At 37.4% G+C, this 21,149-nt stretch overlaps 1 long non-coding RNA gene and 1 pseudogene across 1 annotated transcript in view; one reads left to right on the forward strand and one right to left on the reverse strand.

Annotated features, from left to right (window-relative positions):
* Positions 1-21,149, forward strand: part of LOC105716295 (uncharacterized) — a 217,380-nt gene that overhangs the window by 72,434 nt on the left and 123,797 nt on the right. The window lies entirely within an intron of this gene.
* LOC105716292 (AP-1 complex subunit sigma-2-like) lies at positions 15,105-15,570 on the reverse strand (annotated as a pseudogene).

Genomic DNA, 21,149 nt, shown 5'->3' on the forward strand with positions numbered 1-21,149 from the left:
AAGGAATATAGAATTATACTCTTAGTCCAGTAATATCCAACTTCAATATTTTAATAAGCACTTTAAAGGTACATTTTACTCTAGAACTCTCAAAATGTTGAATCAGAAATCTACCCCTTTAACAGTGACAAATGACAGCTTATAATATGTAGCAACCTGCAATCATCTCTGAAATTACTCATGGTTTTCCAAATTAAATTCTGTAGTGCATTCATACTATGTGCAAAGGATAGATCATGATTGATTGATAAATTTATGGTAGTAAATCTTAATTGTAGGTTCATTCCAAGTTAACAGTTAAATTGCTTAACTACTTGGTAATTTGCATAATACAAACCTCAAAATTCTTCTATTTATACTTAATAGTTTTATTTTAAAAGTATTACATTCCCATTGTTTAAAATTACAAAAGTGTATAAAGCAAATACATTAAAGTCATTCCACTGTATTATCTCAGTTCTCATGCTGGTATGGATCTTTACTGACTTTATAATGTCTACCACTTGAATATTCCCATAATGGCCTCTAAAGACAGATTGTGTGGATTTAAGATCTGGCTGTCTTATTTTCTAGCTATGCATGATCTGAGAACCTCAGCTCTTTGTGTGTCTGTTTCATCATCTATAAAACAAAGACAATAGTACCTGCCTCTTAGGGTTATTGTATTAAATGTGATCGTACCTCTAAGTGCTTTGGATAGTACCTGGTGCATTTGGGTCAGTAAATGTTATCCATTTTATTTAATGATGTATCGTTGCTTGAATTTTTTTTAACATACAACAATGCAGAAGGAGAACTTTGTATCCTTTACACATTGATGTATCAATTAAACTCACCTAATGAGAAACACTGATAATCTAAATTATAAGAGCAAGAATATTTGAGCAGGTATCACACAATGAATGACAGGTGCACAATGGTGTCCTGAATACACAAGCTGCTTTCACATCCTTCTCTTCCATAGCTCCCACTTATTTGTTTATAAAACTAAAGCTTTGTTAATTTGACATCCAGTTACTCATTCTTTTTCACCTTTGATATTCTTTCCAGTGCAGCTAGTATAGAGGCCAAGGGACAAGAAGTGTTTTAGGAGAAAACATATACACACTAAATCTTGCCCCCTGTAGTCCAAACCTATTGAGGGAAGGCAAATATGCTATATTTTATTGATACGGCACCCACTTGTTAATTACCTATGGACCATGTCCAGTGCTGGGCATCTAGAAAGAATGGGAAGATTCCTAAGATTTAATCCCTGCCCCAAGAGGAACTCACAGTTTGGTAAAGGAAGCAAAGACACAATATGAAGGAATCCAACAGAAAAAGTTGGAGTGGCGACCTGACGGAAGAGGCTCATTAAATAAAGGCTGGAGCTAGAGTCTTGGTCTTGTCCAAGGGAGGCATCTGTCAGTCCATCCGCTGGGTGTGACCAGTGATGATGATCTCACTTGGGCTTGAAAATGGGAGACTAGGTACAATGGAGAAGAAGTTACTTACAAATATTTATTTTTACTTCTTTCCTGAAGAAAGAATTATAGTAGAAAATTTAGTGGAAAATAAAAAAAACTCAGGTAAATATAGCCATCAATCTCATTCCAGAAGTGATCATGGATTGTGCCTTGATGTATTGTCTAAACTTTTAATGTATGCATCTAAGAGTACACCCATTTTCCTAAGAAATAGTTTATTTTTCACTCTCTTTTCTTTGTCCCCCTTTTCCCTACTCCTATTTAGTTCTTTATAAATGTAATTATGGCTTTTTTCTTCCTCTTCACCAGACAATCTTTACAGGACAAGTTCATCTAACTATGTGCTTAGAAACTCAGAGTGGAACTTTAACCCACTAGGTTGCCTTTAGAGGTAACAGTTGATTTCCAACCCAAAGCAGGCCCACTTTTTCAGCCACCTTTACAACGTATTTCTGTCCATGAAGATGCCAACTAAACTGCCCAGTAGATAGGGCACTGAAGCGACTGTGCAGCTCCCCGAACTGCTCACTTCCATCCCTGCTTTAAAAGCACCCCACTTTTCTGCTCCAAAAGCAAAGTAGTCTCCTTAATGCAGGAAGCCTGTACTTCTTCCCCTACCTAGCTTTGTAATAAAAAGTCACTTTAGATGACCTTGTTCTTCTCAATTGAACTCTGCAAGCAGTGAGCAACTGAACGTGCATTTCAATGGCATGTGTACACATATGTACTTTAAATAATTTTTTAAATATCTCTTATGAGAAACAGAAGGGATAAGTTTAGGGGCAACTCATTAGGTGTGTTCTTTTCCCTCCTACATTTTCCCTTAACTATCTTGAATGTCTTACTATGTCACTTGAAGTTATAATTTTAGTGGCTGTACAATAGTTGATCAAATATGTAAACCGTAATGTGTGTAATGAATCCTCAGTCATTGGACATTCAGTGTCACCATTCTGTCACTCCAGGGAGCACCCTTGTTTTCTGCAGCATCCTTGATTATTTCCTTAAGCTAAATTCTTAAGAGAGTAGAAATGCTGAGCCTAAAGTTTGCACATTTTAAAGTCAAAATTTGGTTTGTTATTAGAGCAGCAACTTTTTTATTGTAAAATATATACAACATAAAATTTACCTTTTTATCATTTTTAAGATATATAGTTCAGGGCATTAAATATATTTACATTGTTGGCCAGGCGTGGTGGCTTACCCTGTAATCCCAGCACTTTGGGAGTCCAAGTTGGGTGGATCAAGAGGTCAGGAAACCCCATCTCTACTAAACTACAAAAAACTATCCAGGCATGGTGGTGCAAGCCTGTAGTCCCAGCTACTCGAGAGGCTGAGGCAAAGGAATGACTTAAACCCGGGAGGCAGAGGTTGCAGTGAGCCAAGATTGTGCCACTGCACTCCAGCCTGGCAACAAAGCAATACTCCCTCTCAAAAATAAATGTATATTACATTGTTATACAACCTTACCACCATCCATCTCCAAAACTTTGTCATCCCAAACAGTAACTCTATTTCTATTAAACAATAACTCCCCTTTCCCCACTCCCCTCAGCCCCTGGTAACCAGTACTCTACTTTCTATTTCTATAAGTTTGCCTTTTCTAGGTACCATATGTAAGTGGACTTATACAATATTTTTTCTTTAGTGTCTGACTTATTTCACTTAATATCATATTTTCATGGTTCTTCCATGTATCAGACCTTCTGTCCCTTTACGGGCAAATAATTTTCCATTGTATGTATAGTCCACATGTTATCTATTCAGCTGTCCATGGACATCTGTGTTGTTAAGCAGCTGCTTTTTTTATGATGTGTAGAAATTAGAAACTTTATTTGCTTCTATTGGGGATATAAATGGTGTAGCTGTTTTTGAACACAATTTGTCAGTTCCTCAAAATCTTTTTTTTTTTTTTTTTAGACAAGTTCTCATCCTGTCACCCAGGCTGGAGTGCAGTGGTGCAATTATAGCTCATTGTAGCCTTGAACTCTTGGGCTCAACCAATCCTCCTGCTTCAGTCTCCAGATAGCTGGGACCAGAGGTACATGCGAGCATACCTAGCTGATTTTTTTAGTTTTTTGCAGAGATGGTGTCTTGCTACATTGCCCAGCCTGGTTCAAAATCTTAAACATAGAGTAGCCATGTGACTTAGCAATTCCACACTTGTCTCCCCAAAATTAAAAACATAAAAACCAATGCAGAAATATTCATTACAGCATTATTTATATTAACCAAAAAAGGAAACAACTAAATGTCCATCAGTTGAAAAGTAGCTAAATAAAAAATGTGATATACATAATATGTTATTTGACAATGAAAAGAAAGTACTGAAATGTGCTACTACATAGACGAATGTTGAAAGCCTTATTCTAAGTAAAAGAATTCAGTTACAATAATCTTTATATTGCATTACTTCATTTATATGACATTCCCAGAACAGGCAAATCCATAAATATAGAAAGTAGATTAGGCTGGGCACAGTGGCTCATGCCTGTATTCCCAGCACTTTGAGAGGCCGAGACAGGTGGATCATGAGGTTGGGAGTTCAAGACCAGCCTGGCCATGATGGTGAAACCCCATCTCTACTAAAAAGACAAAAAAAAAAAAAAAAAAAAGAGATGACAGGTGCTATAATCCCAGCTACTGAGGAGGCTGAGGCAGGAGAATTGCTTGAACCCAGGAGGCGGAGGTTGCAGTGAGCCAAGATTGCACCACTGCACTTCAACCTGGGTGACAGAGTGAGACTGAAAAAAAGAGAGAGGAAAAAAAAGTAGATTAGCAGTCACCGAGGGCTCAATGGCTGGGTGAGGGGAGGATAATTAATGACTAATAATAAATATGTGCTTTTTTTGGTGGGGGAAGGAGTGGCAATGAAAATACTCTGGAACTAGATAGTGGTGATGTACAACTCTGTGAATACACTAAAAACCTCTGAATTGGCTTCTTTTGAGGGTTGAATTTTATATTATGTGCATTCTATCTCAATAAAGCTATTTTTTTTAAAAAGAGACAAATTCAAAATGAGTAGCAGTGAAGGATAATATTAATAATGACTAAACTACCTCAGTTACTTTTAAAATTTTTGACTCAAGTTTTTTAAATTGAGATACAATTCACATGCCATGGCAGTCACTCCACAGTCACTCCCTCCCATCCAGCCCCTGGAAACCACCAGTCTACCTTCTGTCTCCACAGATCTGTCTATTCTTGACATTTCATACAAACAGAATCATAAAATACATCGCCTTTGTGCTTGGCTACATTCTCTTAGCATTATGCTTTAAACTAACTGCATTTCTAAAATACCTTTCTAAAGTAAAATGCTCAAGCTCTTGGTCAAACTAAAAGTAATTGCATGGCATTTTACAAAATTTGAAAAATATAGAAAACATTAAATTTGACAAAAAGTGAATTGATAATTTTATTATTTTTGTACATGTGTGTGTTTCTCTGCCAGGTTTTTTTTTTATTTTTATTTTTCCTTCCAACTTTTATGTTCAGAGGGTACCTGTGCAGGTGTGTTACATGAGTAAATTTTGTGTCATGGGGGTTTGATGTACAGATTATTTCATTACCCAGATAATGAGCATAGTATGCAGTGCTTTTTTGATTCTCTCTGTCCTCCTACCCTATACCCTCAAGTGGGCCTCGTATTTATTGTTCCCTTTTTTGTGTCCATGTGTGCTCAAGGTTTAGCTCCCACTTACACATGAGAGCATGTGGTATTCAGTTTTCCGTTTCTGTGTTAATTTGCTTAGGATAATTGCCTCCAACTGTATCCATGTTCCTGGAAAGAACATGATCTCATTCTTTTTTATGGCTGCATAGTATTCCATGGTATATATGTGCCACAGTTTTATTATCCAGTCCACTGTTGATGGGGTATCTAAGCTGATTTTGTGTCTTCAATATTGTGAATACTGCTGCAATGAACATCCTCATGCATATGTTTTTATGGTAGAGCAATATATTCCCTTGGATATATACCCAGTAATGGGATGCTGGGTTGAATGGTCATTATGTTTTAAGTTCTTGGAGAAATCTTCAAACGGCTTTTCACAGTGGTTGAACTAACTTACATTCCCACCAGCAATATAAGCATTCCCTTTCCTCTGCGACTTTGCCAGCATCTGTAATTTTTTGACTTTTTAATAACAGCTATTCTGACTGGTGTGAGATGGCATCTCATTGTTGCGATTTGCATTTCTCTAATGATTAATGATGTTAAGCTTTTTCTTATATGCTTGTTGGCCAAATGTTTGTCTTTGTTTGAGAAATGTCTATTTATGTCCTTTGCCCTTTTTTAAATGGGGTTGTTTGTTTTTTGCCAATTTATTTGTTTTCCTTATAGTTTCTGGATGTTAGATCTTTGTTGAATTCAGTTTGCAAATATTTTCTCCCATTCTGTAGGTTGTCTGTTCACTCCACTGATAGTCTCTTTTGCTGTGCGGAAACTCTTTCATTTAATTAGGTCCCACTTGTCATTTTTTTGTTTTGTTGCAAGTGCTTTTGGAGTCTTCATCATAAAATCTTTGTGGAGGCCTATGTCCGGAATGGTATTTCCTAAGTTTTCTTCAATTTTTGTAGTTTTGTGTTTTACATTTAAGTCTTTAATCCATCTCGAGTTGATTTTTGTATAAGAAAGGGGCCTGGCTTCAGTCTTCTGTGTATGACTAGCCAGTTCTCCTAGTACCATTTATTGCATAGGGGGTCCTTTCCCTAGTACTTGTTTTTGTCAGATTTGTCAAAGATCACATGGTTGTAGGTGTGTGGCATTATTTCTGGGCTCACTGTTCTGCTCCATGGGCCCACGTGTCTGTTTTTGTCACAGTACCATGCTATTTTAGTTACTGTAGCCCTGTAGTATAGGGTGATGCATCCAGCTTTGTTCTTTTTGCTTAGGATTGCCTTGGCTATCTGGCTCTTTTTGGGTTCCATATAAATTTTAGAATAGCGTTTTCTAATTCTGTGAAAAATTTCATTAGTTGTTTCATAGGAATAGTATTAAATCTGTAAATCGAAACAGACACTTTTAAATCAATCAATGTAGACCCACTGACATGATAGACAAGGTCCACTTTTTCAGTTTTGTGTTGTATCTGAGCCCACTTCATCTCTGTTATGATAAAACTGAAAAGAGCTCTTGTAATTTACTAGTTTCTTAGGTGGAAGGGAGACAATTACTTCAAATCAAAATATGAAATAATATTTTTTAAAAAGCCGCCTGATCCAAGTAAACATAGCCTAATTTTAGAAGCCTGGTTTAGAGTCAGAAAAATATCCTATTTAAGAAAACATTGTTGATGAGTATATTGAGTTAGAGAAATTATATAGATCTTTACCAGAATAATAATGTGCATTTTGGTATTCTTTGTATATTATGTGTTTCATAGTTGTATATTACAGTCTAATCAATTTTGGCAGAAACTAAAAATTTAGTTTTAATCAAAAGAACTAGGCCAGGTATGGCAGCTCAAACCTGTAATCCCAGCACTTTGGAAGGCCAAGGTGGGCAGATCATGAGATCAAGAGATAGAGACCATCCTGGCCAACATGGTGAGACCCCATCTCTACTAAAAATACAAAAATTAGCTGGGTGTGGTGACATGTTCCTGTAGTCCCAGCTACTCAGGAGGCTGAGGCAGGAGAATTGCTTGAACCTGGGAGGCGGAGGTTGCAGTGAGCCAAGTTCGTGCCATTGCACTCCAGCCTGGTAGGGACAGAGTGAGACTCCGTCTCAAAACAAAACAAAACAAAACAAATCTAAACTCTTTTGGGTTAAAGGTAGTAGGAATGTTTCAATCTTATGATAATCCTCTTCAAAATCTTCAGTAGAGAATACCAGAAAAATGTTGATAGTTGTTAGCTAAGGAATATAAAGGAGTTCATTGTTATTCTCTTTAGTTTGGCATATGTTTGATGTTGTTCATACTTAAAACTTTGAAAGAATTAAATTTTACATGGCCTTGGGCAATATACCAATACTGTCTTGCTTGGATAACAGTGCAGAGTGTTGATTATTTTTTTTTCCTAGAAAACCAGTGTTTCACAATAATTTTCCTACTGCAAGTGAGAACTTTGATATAATTCCGGTTTGGCATCCAAGTCTTTTTCTTTTCTATGTAATCAGGTTAGAAATTGGTGCAAAAAAAACCCAACTGCCCTCAAGAGCCTTGACAGATGTGTTCTGAGTGAGCACTCTAAGGGCACTGAAACCTAATCTGTTTTCACAGCACCACCCCTTGCGTCAGAGTCCCTAATAAACCATCTTGGTTAGTTTGTGAAACTAGAAAGGCTTTGCAAGCGTGTACGTCAACCAAATAAACACTACAAGATTGTTAAAAATAGAATTCTGGGGCATCTATTAGATATAATTTTAAAGCATATATTTAGCTTTTAAATGTTGAACAGCTTGAAAGGTTGGCAGGTTTGAAAACTGATGGCCTTCATCTCAGGGCGGGCAAAGTAACATGTTTTTGAATAACTTTGTTTTTTTTTGTCAAGTCCTCACCTATTAAGTACCTTAAATTATACTCTGTTACATGAGAGAGGAAAGTGCTAATTTTAAGGATGTTGCAATACAACCAAAATCATGAATGATTCCAGCTTTTGCTAATATTTAGAACCCTTTGAAGGACATGGAACAATAGATGGGAGTGATGGATACAGAAAATGTTGGTCTTTTAGTCAGTGATTTAGTGGTCTTAAATTAGGTTGACTCTCATATTAATAATTCTTAGACTAGTAAAGAGACCCAAGATGGGCCTTGGATTTCAGGCCAACAATATGGAACATTATTTTAAGTAAGTATTTTTTACCAAAACCAAGGCAAATGATAAGAGATATAGAACTTCATTTTAAAAAGAAATTTATCTAGAAACCCATGTAAGTATGTAGGTTTAGGAATTTATGACCAATTCGTCCTTATACTGTCCTAGGACTCACTTTGTATGAAGCATGAGAGCACTGTACTAGGTCTTAGGGCAATATATTAATGAAAGTGGCATCATCTCTCCCTTCAAATTAATCTGCAAGTACAGAAATGAGTTCTGAAAAGTTGAAACCCTCAGTCTGAAACATACACACACACACAGAAACATGGGTTTGTCTTTGGGTTTGGGTCTATATAAATTAGGTGAAGATTTTCTTTAGGGCAGCATTAGAACTGTAGATTTCAAGTGATAGAAACTTAACATAAACTAGCCTAAGTAGAAAACATCTGGCAAATTTTGAACCGCAGAAAAGGCAGGGGAGGAACTGAGTTGAAGACAACTGAACAGAGGGACCTGTCAGATCTTTGTTTTTCAGACTCTCCCTCTTCCCTCCGACCTCAATCTCTCCTTCTCCCCACCCCGCTCCCCCTGTGTCTGTGTGTGTGGTGGGGGGTGTGGGTGTATGAGAGGCAGGAGACTTGTCTTATTTTACTACGTTAAGTTTACATAACAAAATGTACCATTTTAACCTTTTTATTTTTATTTTTTTTATGAGACAGAGTCTCACTCTGTCTCCCAGGTTGGAGTGTGGTGGCATGATCTCAGCTTACTGCAATCTCTGCCTCCCAAGTAGCTGGGACTATAGGCACATGCCACCAAGCCCAGGGAATATTTTTTCTTGTATTTTTAGTAGAGATGGGGTTTCACCATGTTGGCCAGGATGGTCTCAATCTCCTGACCTCAGGATCCGCCCACCTCAGCCTCCTAAAGTGCTGGGATTACAGGTGTGAGCCACTACACTTGGTCATTTTAACCATGTTTTTTAAATGACATTTTAGGTTTTGGGATACATGTGAAGAACATGCAAGATTGTTGCATAGGTACACACATGGCAGTGTGATTTGCTGCCTTCCTCCACATCACCTATATCTGGCATTTCTCCCCATGCTATCTCTCCCCAACTCCCCACCCCCTGCTGTCCCTCCCCTATTTCCCCCCCGACAGACCCCAGTGTGTAGTGCTCCCCTCCCTGTGTCCATGTGCTCTCATTGTTCAACACCCACCTATGAGTGAGAACATGCGGTGTTTGATTTTCTGTTCTTGTGTCAGTTTGCTGAGAATGGTGGTTTACAGGTTCGTCCATGTCCCTACAAAGGACACAAACTCATCATTTTTTATGGCTGCATAGTATTCCATGGTGTATATGTGCCACATTTTTCCTGTCCAGTCTATCATCAGTGGGCATTTGGGTTGGTTCCAGGTCTTTGCTATTGTAAACAGTGCTGCAATGAACATTCGTGTGCATGTGTCCTTATGGTAGAACAATTTATAATCCTTTGGATATATACCCAATAAAGGAATTGCTGGGTCAAATGGAATTTCTATTTCTAGGTCCTTGAGAAATTGCCACACTGTCATCCACAATGGTTGAACTAATTTACACTCCCACCAACAGTGTAAAAGTGTTCCTATTTCTCCACATCCTCTCCAGCATCTGTTGTCTCCTGATTTTTTAATGATCGCCATTCTAACTGGTGTGAGATGGTATCTCAATGTGGTTTTGATTTGCATTTCTCTAATGACCAGTGATGATGAGCATTTTTTCATATGTTTGTTGGCCTCATATATGTCTTCTTTTGAAAAGTGTCTGTTCATATCCTTCACCCACTCTTGAATGGGTTTGTTTGTTTTTTTTTTCTTGTAAATCTGTTTTAGTTCTTTGTAGATTCTGGATATTAGCCCTTTGTCAGATGGGTAGATTGCAAAAATTTTTTCCCATTCTGTTGGTTGCCGATTCACTCTAATGATTGTTTCTTTTGCTGTGCAGAAGCTCTGGAGTTTGATTAGGTCCCATTTGTCTATTTTGGCTTTTGTTGCCAATGCTTTTGGTGTTTTGGTCATGAAGTCCTTGCCTATGCCTATGTCCTGAGTGGTTTTGCCTAGATTTTCTTGTAGTGTTATTATGGTGTTAGGTCTTATGTTTAAGTCTTTAATCCATCTGGAGTTAATTTTAGTGTAAGGTGTCAGGAAGGGGTCCAGTTTCTGCTTTCTGCACATGACAAGCCAGTTTTCCCAACACCATTTATGAAACAGGGAATCCTTTCCCCATTGCTTGTTTTTGTCAGGTTTGTGAAAGATCAGATGGTTGTAGATGTGTGGTGTTGCCTCCAAGGCCTCTGTTCTGTTCCATTGGTCTATATCTCTGTTTTGGTACCAGTACCATGCTGTTTTGATTACTGTAGCCTTGTTGTATAGTTTGAAGTCAGGTAGTGTGATGCCCCCAGCTTTGTTCTTTTTGCTTAAAATTGACTTGGCTATGCAGGCTCTCTTTTGGTCCCATATGAAGCTTAAGGTGGTTTTTTCCAGTTCTGTGAAGAAGGTCATCGGTAGCTTGATGAGGATAGCGTTGAATCTGTAAATTACTTTGGGCAATATGGCCATTTTCACGATATTGATTCTTCCTAACCATGAGCATGGAGTGTTTCTCCATCTGTTTGTGTCCTCTCTTATTTCGTTGAGCAGTGGTTTGTAGTTCTCCTTGAAGAGGTCCTTTATGTTCCTTGTTAGTTGTATTCCTAGGTATTTTATTCTCTTTGTAGCAATTGTGAATGGAAGTTCATTCTTGATTTGGCTCTCTTTAAGTCTGTTATTAGTGTATAGGAATGCTTGTGATTTTTGCACATTGATTTTGTATCCTGAGACCTTGCTGAAGTTGCTTATCAGTTTCAGGAGATTTTGGGCTGAGACGATGGGGTCTTCTAAATATACAATCATGTCATCTGCAAATAGAGACAATTTGACTTCCTCCTTTCCTATTTGAATACCCTTTGTTTCTTTTTCTTGCCTGATTGCTCTGGCTAGAACTTCCAATACTATATTGAATAGGAGTGGTGAGAGAGGGCATCCTTGTCTAGTGCCAGATTTCAAAGGGAATGCTTCCAGTTTTTGCCCATTCAGTATGATATTGGCTGTTGGTTTGTCATAAATAGCTTTTATTATTTTGAGATACATTCCATCAATATCTAGTTTATTGAGGGATTTTAGCATAAAGGCTGTTGAATTTTGTCAAAGGCCTTCTCTGCATCAATTGAGATAATCATGTGGTTTTTGTCTTTGGTTCTCTTTATGTGGTGAATTACGTTTATAGATTTGCCTATGTTGAACCAGCCTTCCATCCCTGGGATGAAGCCTACTTGATCATGGTGGATAAGCTTTTTGATGTGCTGTTGCAATCAGTTTACCAGTGTTTTACTGAAGATTTTTGCATCTATGTTCATCATGGATATTGGCCTGAAGTTTTCTTTTCTTGATGAGTCTCTGCTGGGTTTTGGTTCAGGATGATGTTGGTCTCATAAAATGATGTGGGAAGGATTCCCTCTTTTTGGATTGTTTCGAATAGTTTCACAAGGAGTGGTACCAGCTCCTCTTTGTATATCTGGTAGAATTTGGCTGTGAACCCATCTGGACCTGGGCTTTTTTTTGGTTGGTAGGCTCTTAATTGCTGCCTCAACTTCTGCCCTTGTTATTGGTCTATTCAGGGTTTCGACTTCTTCCTGGTTTAGGCTTGGGAGGATGCAAGTGTCCAGGAAGTTATCCATTTCTTCCAGGTTTACTAGTTTATGTACATAGAGTTGTTTGTAATAATCTGTGATGATGGTTTGAATTTCTGTGGAATCTGTGGTGATATCCCCTTTATTGTTTTTTATTGTATCTATTTGATTATTCTTTATTTTCTTTTTTATTAATCTGGCTAGTGGTCTGTCTATTATGTTGATCTTTTCAAAAAACCAGCTCCTGGATTTATTGATTGTTTGAAGGTTTTTTGTTTCTCTATCTCCTTCAGTTCTGCTCTGATCTTAGTTATTTCTTGTCTTCTGCTAGGTTTTGAGTTTTTTTTTTACCTTGGTCCTCTAGCTCTTTCAATTTTGACGATAGGGTGTCAATTTTAGATCTCTCCTTGCTTATCATGTGGGCACTTATTGCTATATATTTTCCTCTAGAGACTGCTTTAAATGTGTCCCAGAGATTATGGTATGTGGTGTCTTTGTTCTCGTTGGTTTCGAAGAACATCTTTATTTCTGCCTTCATTTCATTGTTTATCCAGTCAACATTCAAGAGAAAGTTGTTCAGTTTCCATGAAGCTGTGTGGTTCTGAGTTAGTTTCTGAATTCTGAGTTCTAACTTGATTGCACTGTGGTCTAAGAGACTGTTTGTTATGATTTCTGCTCTTTTGCATTTGCCGAGGAGTGATTTACTTCCAATTATGTAGTCAGTTTTAGAGTAGGTAGGATGTGGTGCTGAGAAGAATGTATATTCTGTGGATTTGGAGTGGAGAGTTCTGTAAATGTCTATTAGGTTTGTTTGGTCCAGGTCTGAGTTCAAGTCCTGGATATCCTTGTTAGTTTTCTGTCTCATTGATCTGTCTAGTATTGACAATGGGCTTTTAAAGTCTCCCACTATTACTGTGTGGGAGTCTAAGTCTCTTTGTAAGTCATTAAGAACTTGCTTTATGTATCTGGGTGCTGCTGTATTGGGTGCATTTATATTTAGGATTGTTAGCTCTTCTTGTTGCACTGATCCTTTTATCATTATGTAATGTCCTTCTTTGTCTCTTTTGATCTTTGTTGGTTTAAAGTCTATGTTATCAGAGATGAGAATTGCAACTCCTGCTTTTTTTTTTGTTGTTGTTCTCCATTTGCTTGATAGATCTTCCTCCATCCCTTTATTTTGAGCCCTTGTGTATCCTTGCATGTGAGATGGATTTCCTGGATACAGCACACCGATGGGTTTTGGCTTTTTATCCAATTTGCCTGTCTGTGTCTTTTGATTGGGGTGTTTAGCCCTAGTGGTATTATGTTCACAATATTTTGCAACCTTCACAACTAACCATTTCCAGACCTTTTGTATCATCCCAAACAGAAACACTGTACTCATTAACAATAACTCCTTATCCCTCCCTACTCCCAGCCCCTGACTACTATTATTTTACTTTCTATATCTATAAATTATATATTCAAGGTACATCACATAAGTGAAATCATAAAATATTTGTTCTTTTGTGTCTGGCTTATTTTACTTAGCATAGTGTTTTTAAGCTTCATCTATGTTATAGTATGTATAAAAGTTTAACTTTTTATGGCTGAATGCTATTCCACTGTAGGTATGTCCCACATTTTACTTTTGTGTCTGTGTACATTCAACACTGATTACAACTAATTGATGATGCAATAAGACAGTGCTCACATGGCCTGAATATTGGTCATAGTCACAACAAAGCTTAATCTATCCCAGCATATACAAGTGAAAGTATAAACCATGAAGACATGTTTACATACTTACAAGTACTTAGAAAAGTGATGCTGGACAATTATATAGCTGTAAAAAATTTAGGGCCAACTCATGCCCTTTTACTTCATTTAACTCTCACTTTTTTATATGAAAGGTGAGGTCAGGAGTTTGATACCACCTGGTGAAACCGCGTCTCTACTAAAAATACAAGAAAAATTAGCTGGGTGTGGTGGCAGGTGCCTGTTATCCCAGGAATCCCAGCTACTTGGGAGGCTGAGCAGGAGAATTGCTGGAATCTGAGAGGTGGAGGTTGCATTGAGCCCAGAATGAGCCCCTGCACTCCAGTCTGGGCAATAAGAACAAAACTCCATTTCAAGAAAAAAGAAAGATTTCTTTCAAAATTTTTGTAAGGCTTCTGTTAACTAGGCAGTGCCATGGAAGGAAAAGAAGCCACTGTGAAATTTATAGCACTTCTATATGGAGGGAAGAAATAGGAAAGCAAAATAAATTTGGCTTTAATAAGCACCACAGAAGGAATGTTATACTTCATACGTTGACTTAACATGCAATACTTTGTGAAGAGAGCAGCATGTTTTCTGTGTGATACTGTTATAAACAATCTCTGGCAAATTAACATTTCCACCTTATTTTGGGGCATCAAAAACAATCCAACTAAGTGATTATGAGCACAAAAATTCATCTCAAGAGTCAAATGTGCCTTCACCTTAAAAATTGCATGCTTGCTGTAATTAAACAATCCTGTTTCTCGTTCCAGGTTCAGAAAGTCTAAGAAATAACTTTTAGTGTAAAAAGCATCATTCCGATTTAGTCATTTAAAATAATCTGTATTCTCCCCCTACCCCACCCCTCCTTTTTTTAAAAGGTATATAGCTTCCAGTAGGAGTCTGGCATAAATCTGCTTTCTAAATTTTCAACAAGGTTAAGTGTCCATTCACTCAGTAGGTGACATGCCAATTCCCTTTACTTTTATGTACACTGAAATGTTCACTAGTCTTTGGTTTTATAAAATGAGGTTTCACATTATAGTTTAAGAATTTCCTTTGTCAAATACAGTGGTTAATAAATGTATTTTGCCTGGTTGTTTCATTTTACATGTATACAGATATGTCATTTTCATATGTGCACATAGTCAGATTAAGAGAAACTGACCTATAAACTGTAAAATATCCAGAAAAGTCATATTTTTCTGTTCCATTCATATTTCAGTCCCTTAACTTATCATTTGATTAATCAAAGTTCCTTCTTAGAAAATTGTGTAGGCTTGAATGAAGTGGTTTAGAAAAACAGTAACACTAACAAGGCATCATTTTATACCATTAACTAACATGGACGTGAAGACAGTGGTCATCTAAGTGTGTGAAATGCCACAAGAAGTCATCCACAAGGAGGAGGGTTATGTAAGTCCAACTTTTTTGAGAATTCTGTATGGGGTTTAAGCTTCCTCCTGCAGTAGATCAGCCTGTGCAATTGCCTTAAAGACATTTTTCTTGGATGTTTGCTGAACTTCTCCTCCCAAAAGAAACTCATCCAAAATAAAAAAAAACCTCTTCAAAATTAAAGATGATATCAAGTTCACACACACTGCCAAAATACTTGTCAAGTAATTCCATGTACTGATGAATTGTTTCTAGGGTAGTTAGTTCATTGCCCTGATTCTCAATAGCACAGCAAAAATACAGATTGACATATCTTTTGTAAACAGTCTTCAAACATTTATACATTTTAGGTTTATGTGCTAAAGTGGTTTGAACAAGTTTTCCTGTCATCTTTTCCTTCTCTTTGTCCAATACTGGGATATACCATTTTTGCAGTTGAGGCTTTCACTGACAACTCTTAATAAAAAGCAACATAAACTGCATGGTGGTCTCAGGCTGCCAGTGCGTGGTCTGCCTGTGGCAACAGGTCCTGAGGGAAAGCCAGTCACCATGCTGAGGAAGAGAAGCTGCCATGTTGCTGTGTGGAGGGGACCCGGTTGGCCCACGTTTTCTTTATACATTTATCTGTTGAAGGACTTTTGGATTGTTTCCACCTTTTGGTTATTGTGAATAATGCTGCTGTGAGCATTGGTGTACAAGTACCTATTCGAGTCCCTGCTTTCAATTGTTTTGGATATATGCCTAAGAGTAGAATTGCTGGACCATATGGTAATCCCATGTTTAACTTTTTGAGCATTCTTTCTCTTTCCGATTTGCTTCATTATCTCTGAGTAACATTTCCACAAGAATATAAACATGCTTCCAGCATCTCCAGGTTCACACAGTCACAGTATTTAAACAGAGAAGAGAGATTATCTTCTCCAACAAGGGTTAAAAACCTGGGAAGGACATTTAATTGGATAACTTGTTTCTTAAACTCTGAAACATTCACTGAAGGTCAATGAAGGTCAGGGATGGTGTGTGGAGGTATGATTACTAGAGAGTCCTAGGATTAAGCTCATTGATCTCGAACTCCTGACCTCGTGATCCTCCTGCTTCGGCCTCCCAAAGTGCTGGGATTACAGGCGAGAGCCACCGCGCCCGGCTCTGGATTAAGCTCATTGAAATGGGTAGAGTCAGGTTCCCACCTCATCACTGGGGAAATGTAGTCATAAAAAAAGGATAGTTCACATCTGGCACATGTGTCTGTTTTGTTTTGTTTTTGAGACGGAGTCTTGCTCTGTTGCCAGGCTGGAGTGCAATGGTGCAATCTCGGCTCAGGTGCAATCTCGGCTCACTGCAACCTCCACCTCCTGGGTTCAAGCGATTCTTCCGCCTCAGCCTCCTGAGTAGCTGGGACCACAGGCGAGTGCCACCACGCCCAGCTAATTTTTGTCTTTTTAGTAGAGACGGGGTTTCACTATGTTGGCCAGGATGGTCTCGATCTCTTGACCTCGTTATCCACCCACCTCGGCCTCCCAAAGTGCTGGGATTACAGGCGTGAGCCACCGCGCCCGGCCACATGTGTCTAAATCTAGGAGGAAGGGAATACAATTCCCAAAAAGAAGGGAGGGGTTGCCTAGACATGACTACTAGAGAAATCCTTGTGTGCTAAGCAGTCATTCCGAATCTGCAAACATCAAAAGTTTTGTTTTATTTTGTTGCTATGCTTCGTGGCTAATATAATCAGTCAAGGTAGCATTGTACACTGCACCCCACCACACCCACACCAATGAAAGTAACCTGTCTAAAACAATATAGGACATTTCATGGAATAATTCATAGTAAATCTCTTTGGACACTTGTTTAACATGTACAGTGACTTTTTCAGGGGAAAAGCCCATGAAAATCACTTCATATAGATAAACAGTTGACAGTTGTGTTTTTTAAAATCTGTATTTTCAATATGAGCTTATTTTTCAGCTTTAGTGCCTTCACAGATACATTTCCAAACTGTATTACAGCGGCAAAGAATAAAGCTGTGTACTTTGACTTTCAACTACTTATATCATTTCTACTCTTAGTTTGGATTCAAGTGATGTCAAATAGATGGAAACTGCCTGTTGAGAGGTGAGAACTACATTACCAGCAATTTTTTACTCCTACTAAGTTGGGAACACAGAGCCAAGAATTGGTATGACTTATTCAGTGGCTGTATCTAATCAAACTTAGTAAATTATTGATCTGATTTAGGATTCATGAGGTTCCCTATGCTTTTAGAAATTTTGTTTTATATTTATATATCCGACAAAGAAAGCATATAATACAAGCATAAGAATAAATCTCTTATTTATTCCCTAGTACCTCATCCCAATTAACCTTCTTTATTTCCTTTCATGATTACATTATTACACTATTTCCTGTCTTTTATTTTTTGATTTACTCTGCAACTTACATTTTCTATTTTAGGCATTCTTTCAATTTTAGGCTTTCATTTAATCATCATCCATTTCATATCTCTTATTCCGCTCATAGGCCATTCCCTTTGTATCTTATTTATCACCAGATAGTTTATAAGCATAATGTTCAAAAGAATGTTTTGGTTACATATGTTTATTGGCATGTTAAATTACTGCTTTTACATGAAGGAAGAGGGGAGTTAATACAGTTCAGAGAAGGAAAGAAAAGAGACACAAATTGATAATGTCTGTTCATTTCCTCTTAAAAACAACGTTTATCTAGTTATAAATTGACTTGTAGAAGTAAATTAACTTTTTGATGTATTATGGAATTTCTCTCTTCTTTTCTATTCCTTTTTTTTCTCTCTCTCCCCCTCCTTCTTCTGCCTCTTTCCCCTCTGACCCATCCCTTCTCTGTCTTTGTCTCTATCCCTTTTTCCTTACCTCCATCTTTCTCTCCTTTTTTCCCTCCCTGCTTCTTTCTCTCTTCTCCCCATCCCTCTTCCAAATGAAAACACTTAAATTTTCTGGGAAAAAAATATATCTTTTTAAGATGGTTATCTAAGTTGCTTCAGTTTACCCAAGTAGATACCAAAAAAAAAAAAGGATTGAGTCTGTCTGTTGTCCTTGGAGGTGAATCTCCAAAGATGTGCCTTTGTTAGCCTGGATTTGCCTATGAAACCACAGACTGCAGCTACCACCAGCCTCATCCACCAACTTTCCTGATAGAATGTGGAGGGACTCTTTGGACAAAGGTACACAGGAAAATGATGGGTAGCTGTGAAGCAGAGAAGCATACATAGGAGAGAGAGGCTTTCAGAATTTTCAGTTATATTAACATTCCATTCCTATCTCAGGAGATTTCAGTGTGTTTTCAGGTAATCAATTGAATGTTAGTAACTAATTCCTTTTGCTTCTCTTTGCCTCCCTTCTTCTCAAGTTAGTCATTCTCTTCTCCCATGATTAACCTCACTGATCCTATTGGTTTTCTTCTCAATAACTAATAATGATAATATTTTTAAATGTACATTCTAAATGGATATCTTGACCTATATCTATTTCTCACTCATGGCATACTGCTTATCATACCTTTTCAATCAATAAACTCATATAGGACTTTCTTTCTGATGGCTTTGCCTACCCTACCCTAGGTTAAAGACAGATGTTCTTCTTGCCATAGAGTGCACTCAAAGTTCCCACAATCTTGGGCCCATCCCATTCAAGAAGAATCTCCTTTGCAATATTAGAAAAATAATTGCTCAAATGCTAGTTCTTTATATACTTGATGGAAGCTATGAACTTCAGACAATTTAACACAAGGTCTTTAACATTTTCAATGGATTCCATTTCCTACTCTTTTAATTTCTGCCCCTTTCTTTTAAGATTTCTCAGTTTTCAAGATAAAAAGCTAAAGCCAGACTCATTACTCTAATAAGATTCTGGCCAACGAGAATATCATGAGATGATTCCCACAATGCCTAAGTGCTAATCTTTTACTGTACTCTCATGAATGCTTTTAAAAATGTTACAGGAAGTCTGGATTTGCAGTTTCCAGTATTCCTACTTATATAATTCTTTCTGGACTTTCCAGACATCAACTTTCAGGGAGACTGTTGACCTTTGTATGATTTCACAGTCCTTTCCTCTTAAAATCTCTTCAGTAAAGTGTTTCCTGTCACTGGGCTAAGAGAGAGAGCAAGACACTTCCCATAACCCTGTTAGTTTAGAAGAAACTTAATTGCAAGACATCTTACAGGCTTGAAAGGTGGTAAGTGAAACTGGCTACATAGTTTTCATGACCCAGTACCAATTGAAAATGTGAGTTCTTTGTTCAAAAATTAAGAATTCAGCATTAAATCAAACACTGGGCTCTTCTAAGCACAGTGCACTATGCAATTCCACAGATCAGGTATTTGTGAAGTGAGGAAGTGGTGAGGAATCCTGGAGAGAGGACAAGGGTATCATATTTTATGTTATTTTCTTTCTTCTCTAGACAGAGCTCATTTATACCAAATAAGTGAATGAACAGGATTTTCTGTTCATTAGGACATTAAAATGTATTCTTCCATTTGCAAGGCAGGTTTAGTATTTTTTGCTAAGTATTTCAATGCATTGTTCCTGTCTTCCTTATAGCCAATCAAGTTTTTACCCCCGTCCCAGTATGCTAACCTAAATTTGCTTTTACCAAAGTTATTTTCTTGTAAAATATTGTTATTTCCTATCCATATACATAACTACACAAAGGAGGTGCACAAGATACATGAAGTCTACTTATTTCATATTTTTGGATGTATTATGTGTATAAAATATAGCCCTTGTTGAGGAGATAAGGCAAAAATAAATAAAGACCTAAATAAATATTATTTAAAATTGCTATAAAGGACAACTCTGTGGCATGTAGACATACTGAAGTGACATTGACTTTGTCCAATTATGTTTTAATTCTTAATTGTGATTTTCTGGTTTAGGCTGAGACTAGCCCCTTCCCAAGCACTACTCTGCATGTCATAGTCCTTTGTTCTCAAGTAAGTAGTAGATAACTTAGGGATAAGTGCTTACACTCATTTGGTAACTCTACCTGTCCTATTATAGCACAGAGCTATAATAAGAGTGGTGTTATGGAGTAGGAAGACTTCTAGATTAGGAATCTAAAGATCATGTTTTGGTCTGCCTTATCAGATAATGGAGTTCATGACATATTCCTTTCACCAGCTTCAAGCCTTAGTTTCTTCATCTGCTAAAGGTTAGTCATGCCTTCCTGATCCAGTAACAAATTTGCCACAAGTATCAAATAAAATTAATTTGGTAAGCATGTTTAAGAGTTTTCTTTTTATAAGCAATACTCTTTGAGAGATGCTGACATTCCCAGAGAGACTTCCTGCCCACAAGGACCCCACAGTTCGTAAAAGAACTGAGACAAATACAGAAAAAACATACTATAAAAGAAGTAGGACATAATAAAGCCCCTAAAAGAGGTCAGACTGGTTAGTGAATTGAGTATGGAAGGCAGGTAAGACATTATAAAAAAGAAGCACTAGAATTGAGCCTGGGCTGGCTTTGTCAGCAAGGTGGAAGGTTGAGAAAATGTACTCTAAGGAATGAAAATAATATCAGCAAAGTAAGGAATATGAGAAAGCCTACAACATTTGGAGAACCCAAAAGAAGATAACTCTATCAGGAACCTGGGGAGTGTGAAAGGAAGAGAAAGTTAAAATTAGGTCATTGAGAGGCTTGACCATCCTGCACAGCTAGAAGCTTTTTTAGCACATAGTATAGAATCTTTGGAAGAGTTTGGAAAAAGAGGATGTTATAAGATCAAATGACATGTTGTATATGAAAGCAGTTTTAAAACAAGCCAAGATTATGATATAATAGACATTCTTATGTCCTATCAGATGGACTGTGTGTCCAGCCATGATATCAATGTACCAGTTGGCAGGACCAATCTGTTGTTCACTGTGGTAGTGCCTACTCCTTCCAAATAGTGTAGCAGTTAATTCTGCCTTCCAAGGGACTGGAAACAATCAATCTCACTTGTTACTTCAATAGTTAGAATAATGGAAAATAACCCATGGGTACAAAAGCTTTACAGATACTAGAACCTTAAGGGCTTTGAAATAACAT

The sequence above is a fragment of the Aotus nancymaae genome, unplaced genomic scaffold (assembly GCF_030222135.1).
Source record: "Aotus nancymaae isolate 86718 unplaced genomic scaffold, 86718_ANA_hifiasm-v0.15.2.pri h1tg000025l, whole genome shotgun sequence".
Lineage (NCBI taxonomy): Eukaryota > Metazoa > Chordata > Mammalia > Primates > Aotidae > Aotus > Aotus nancymaae.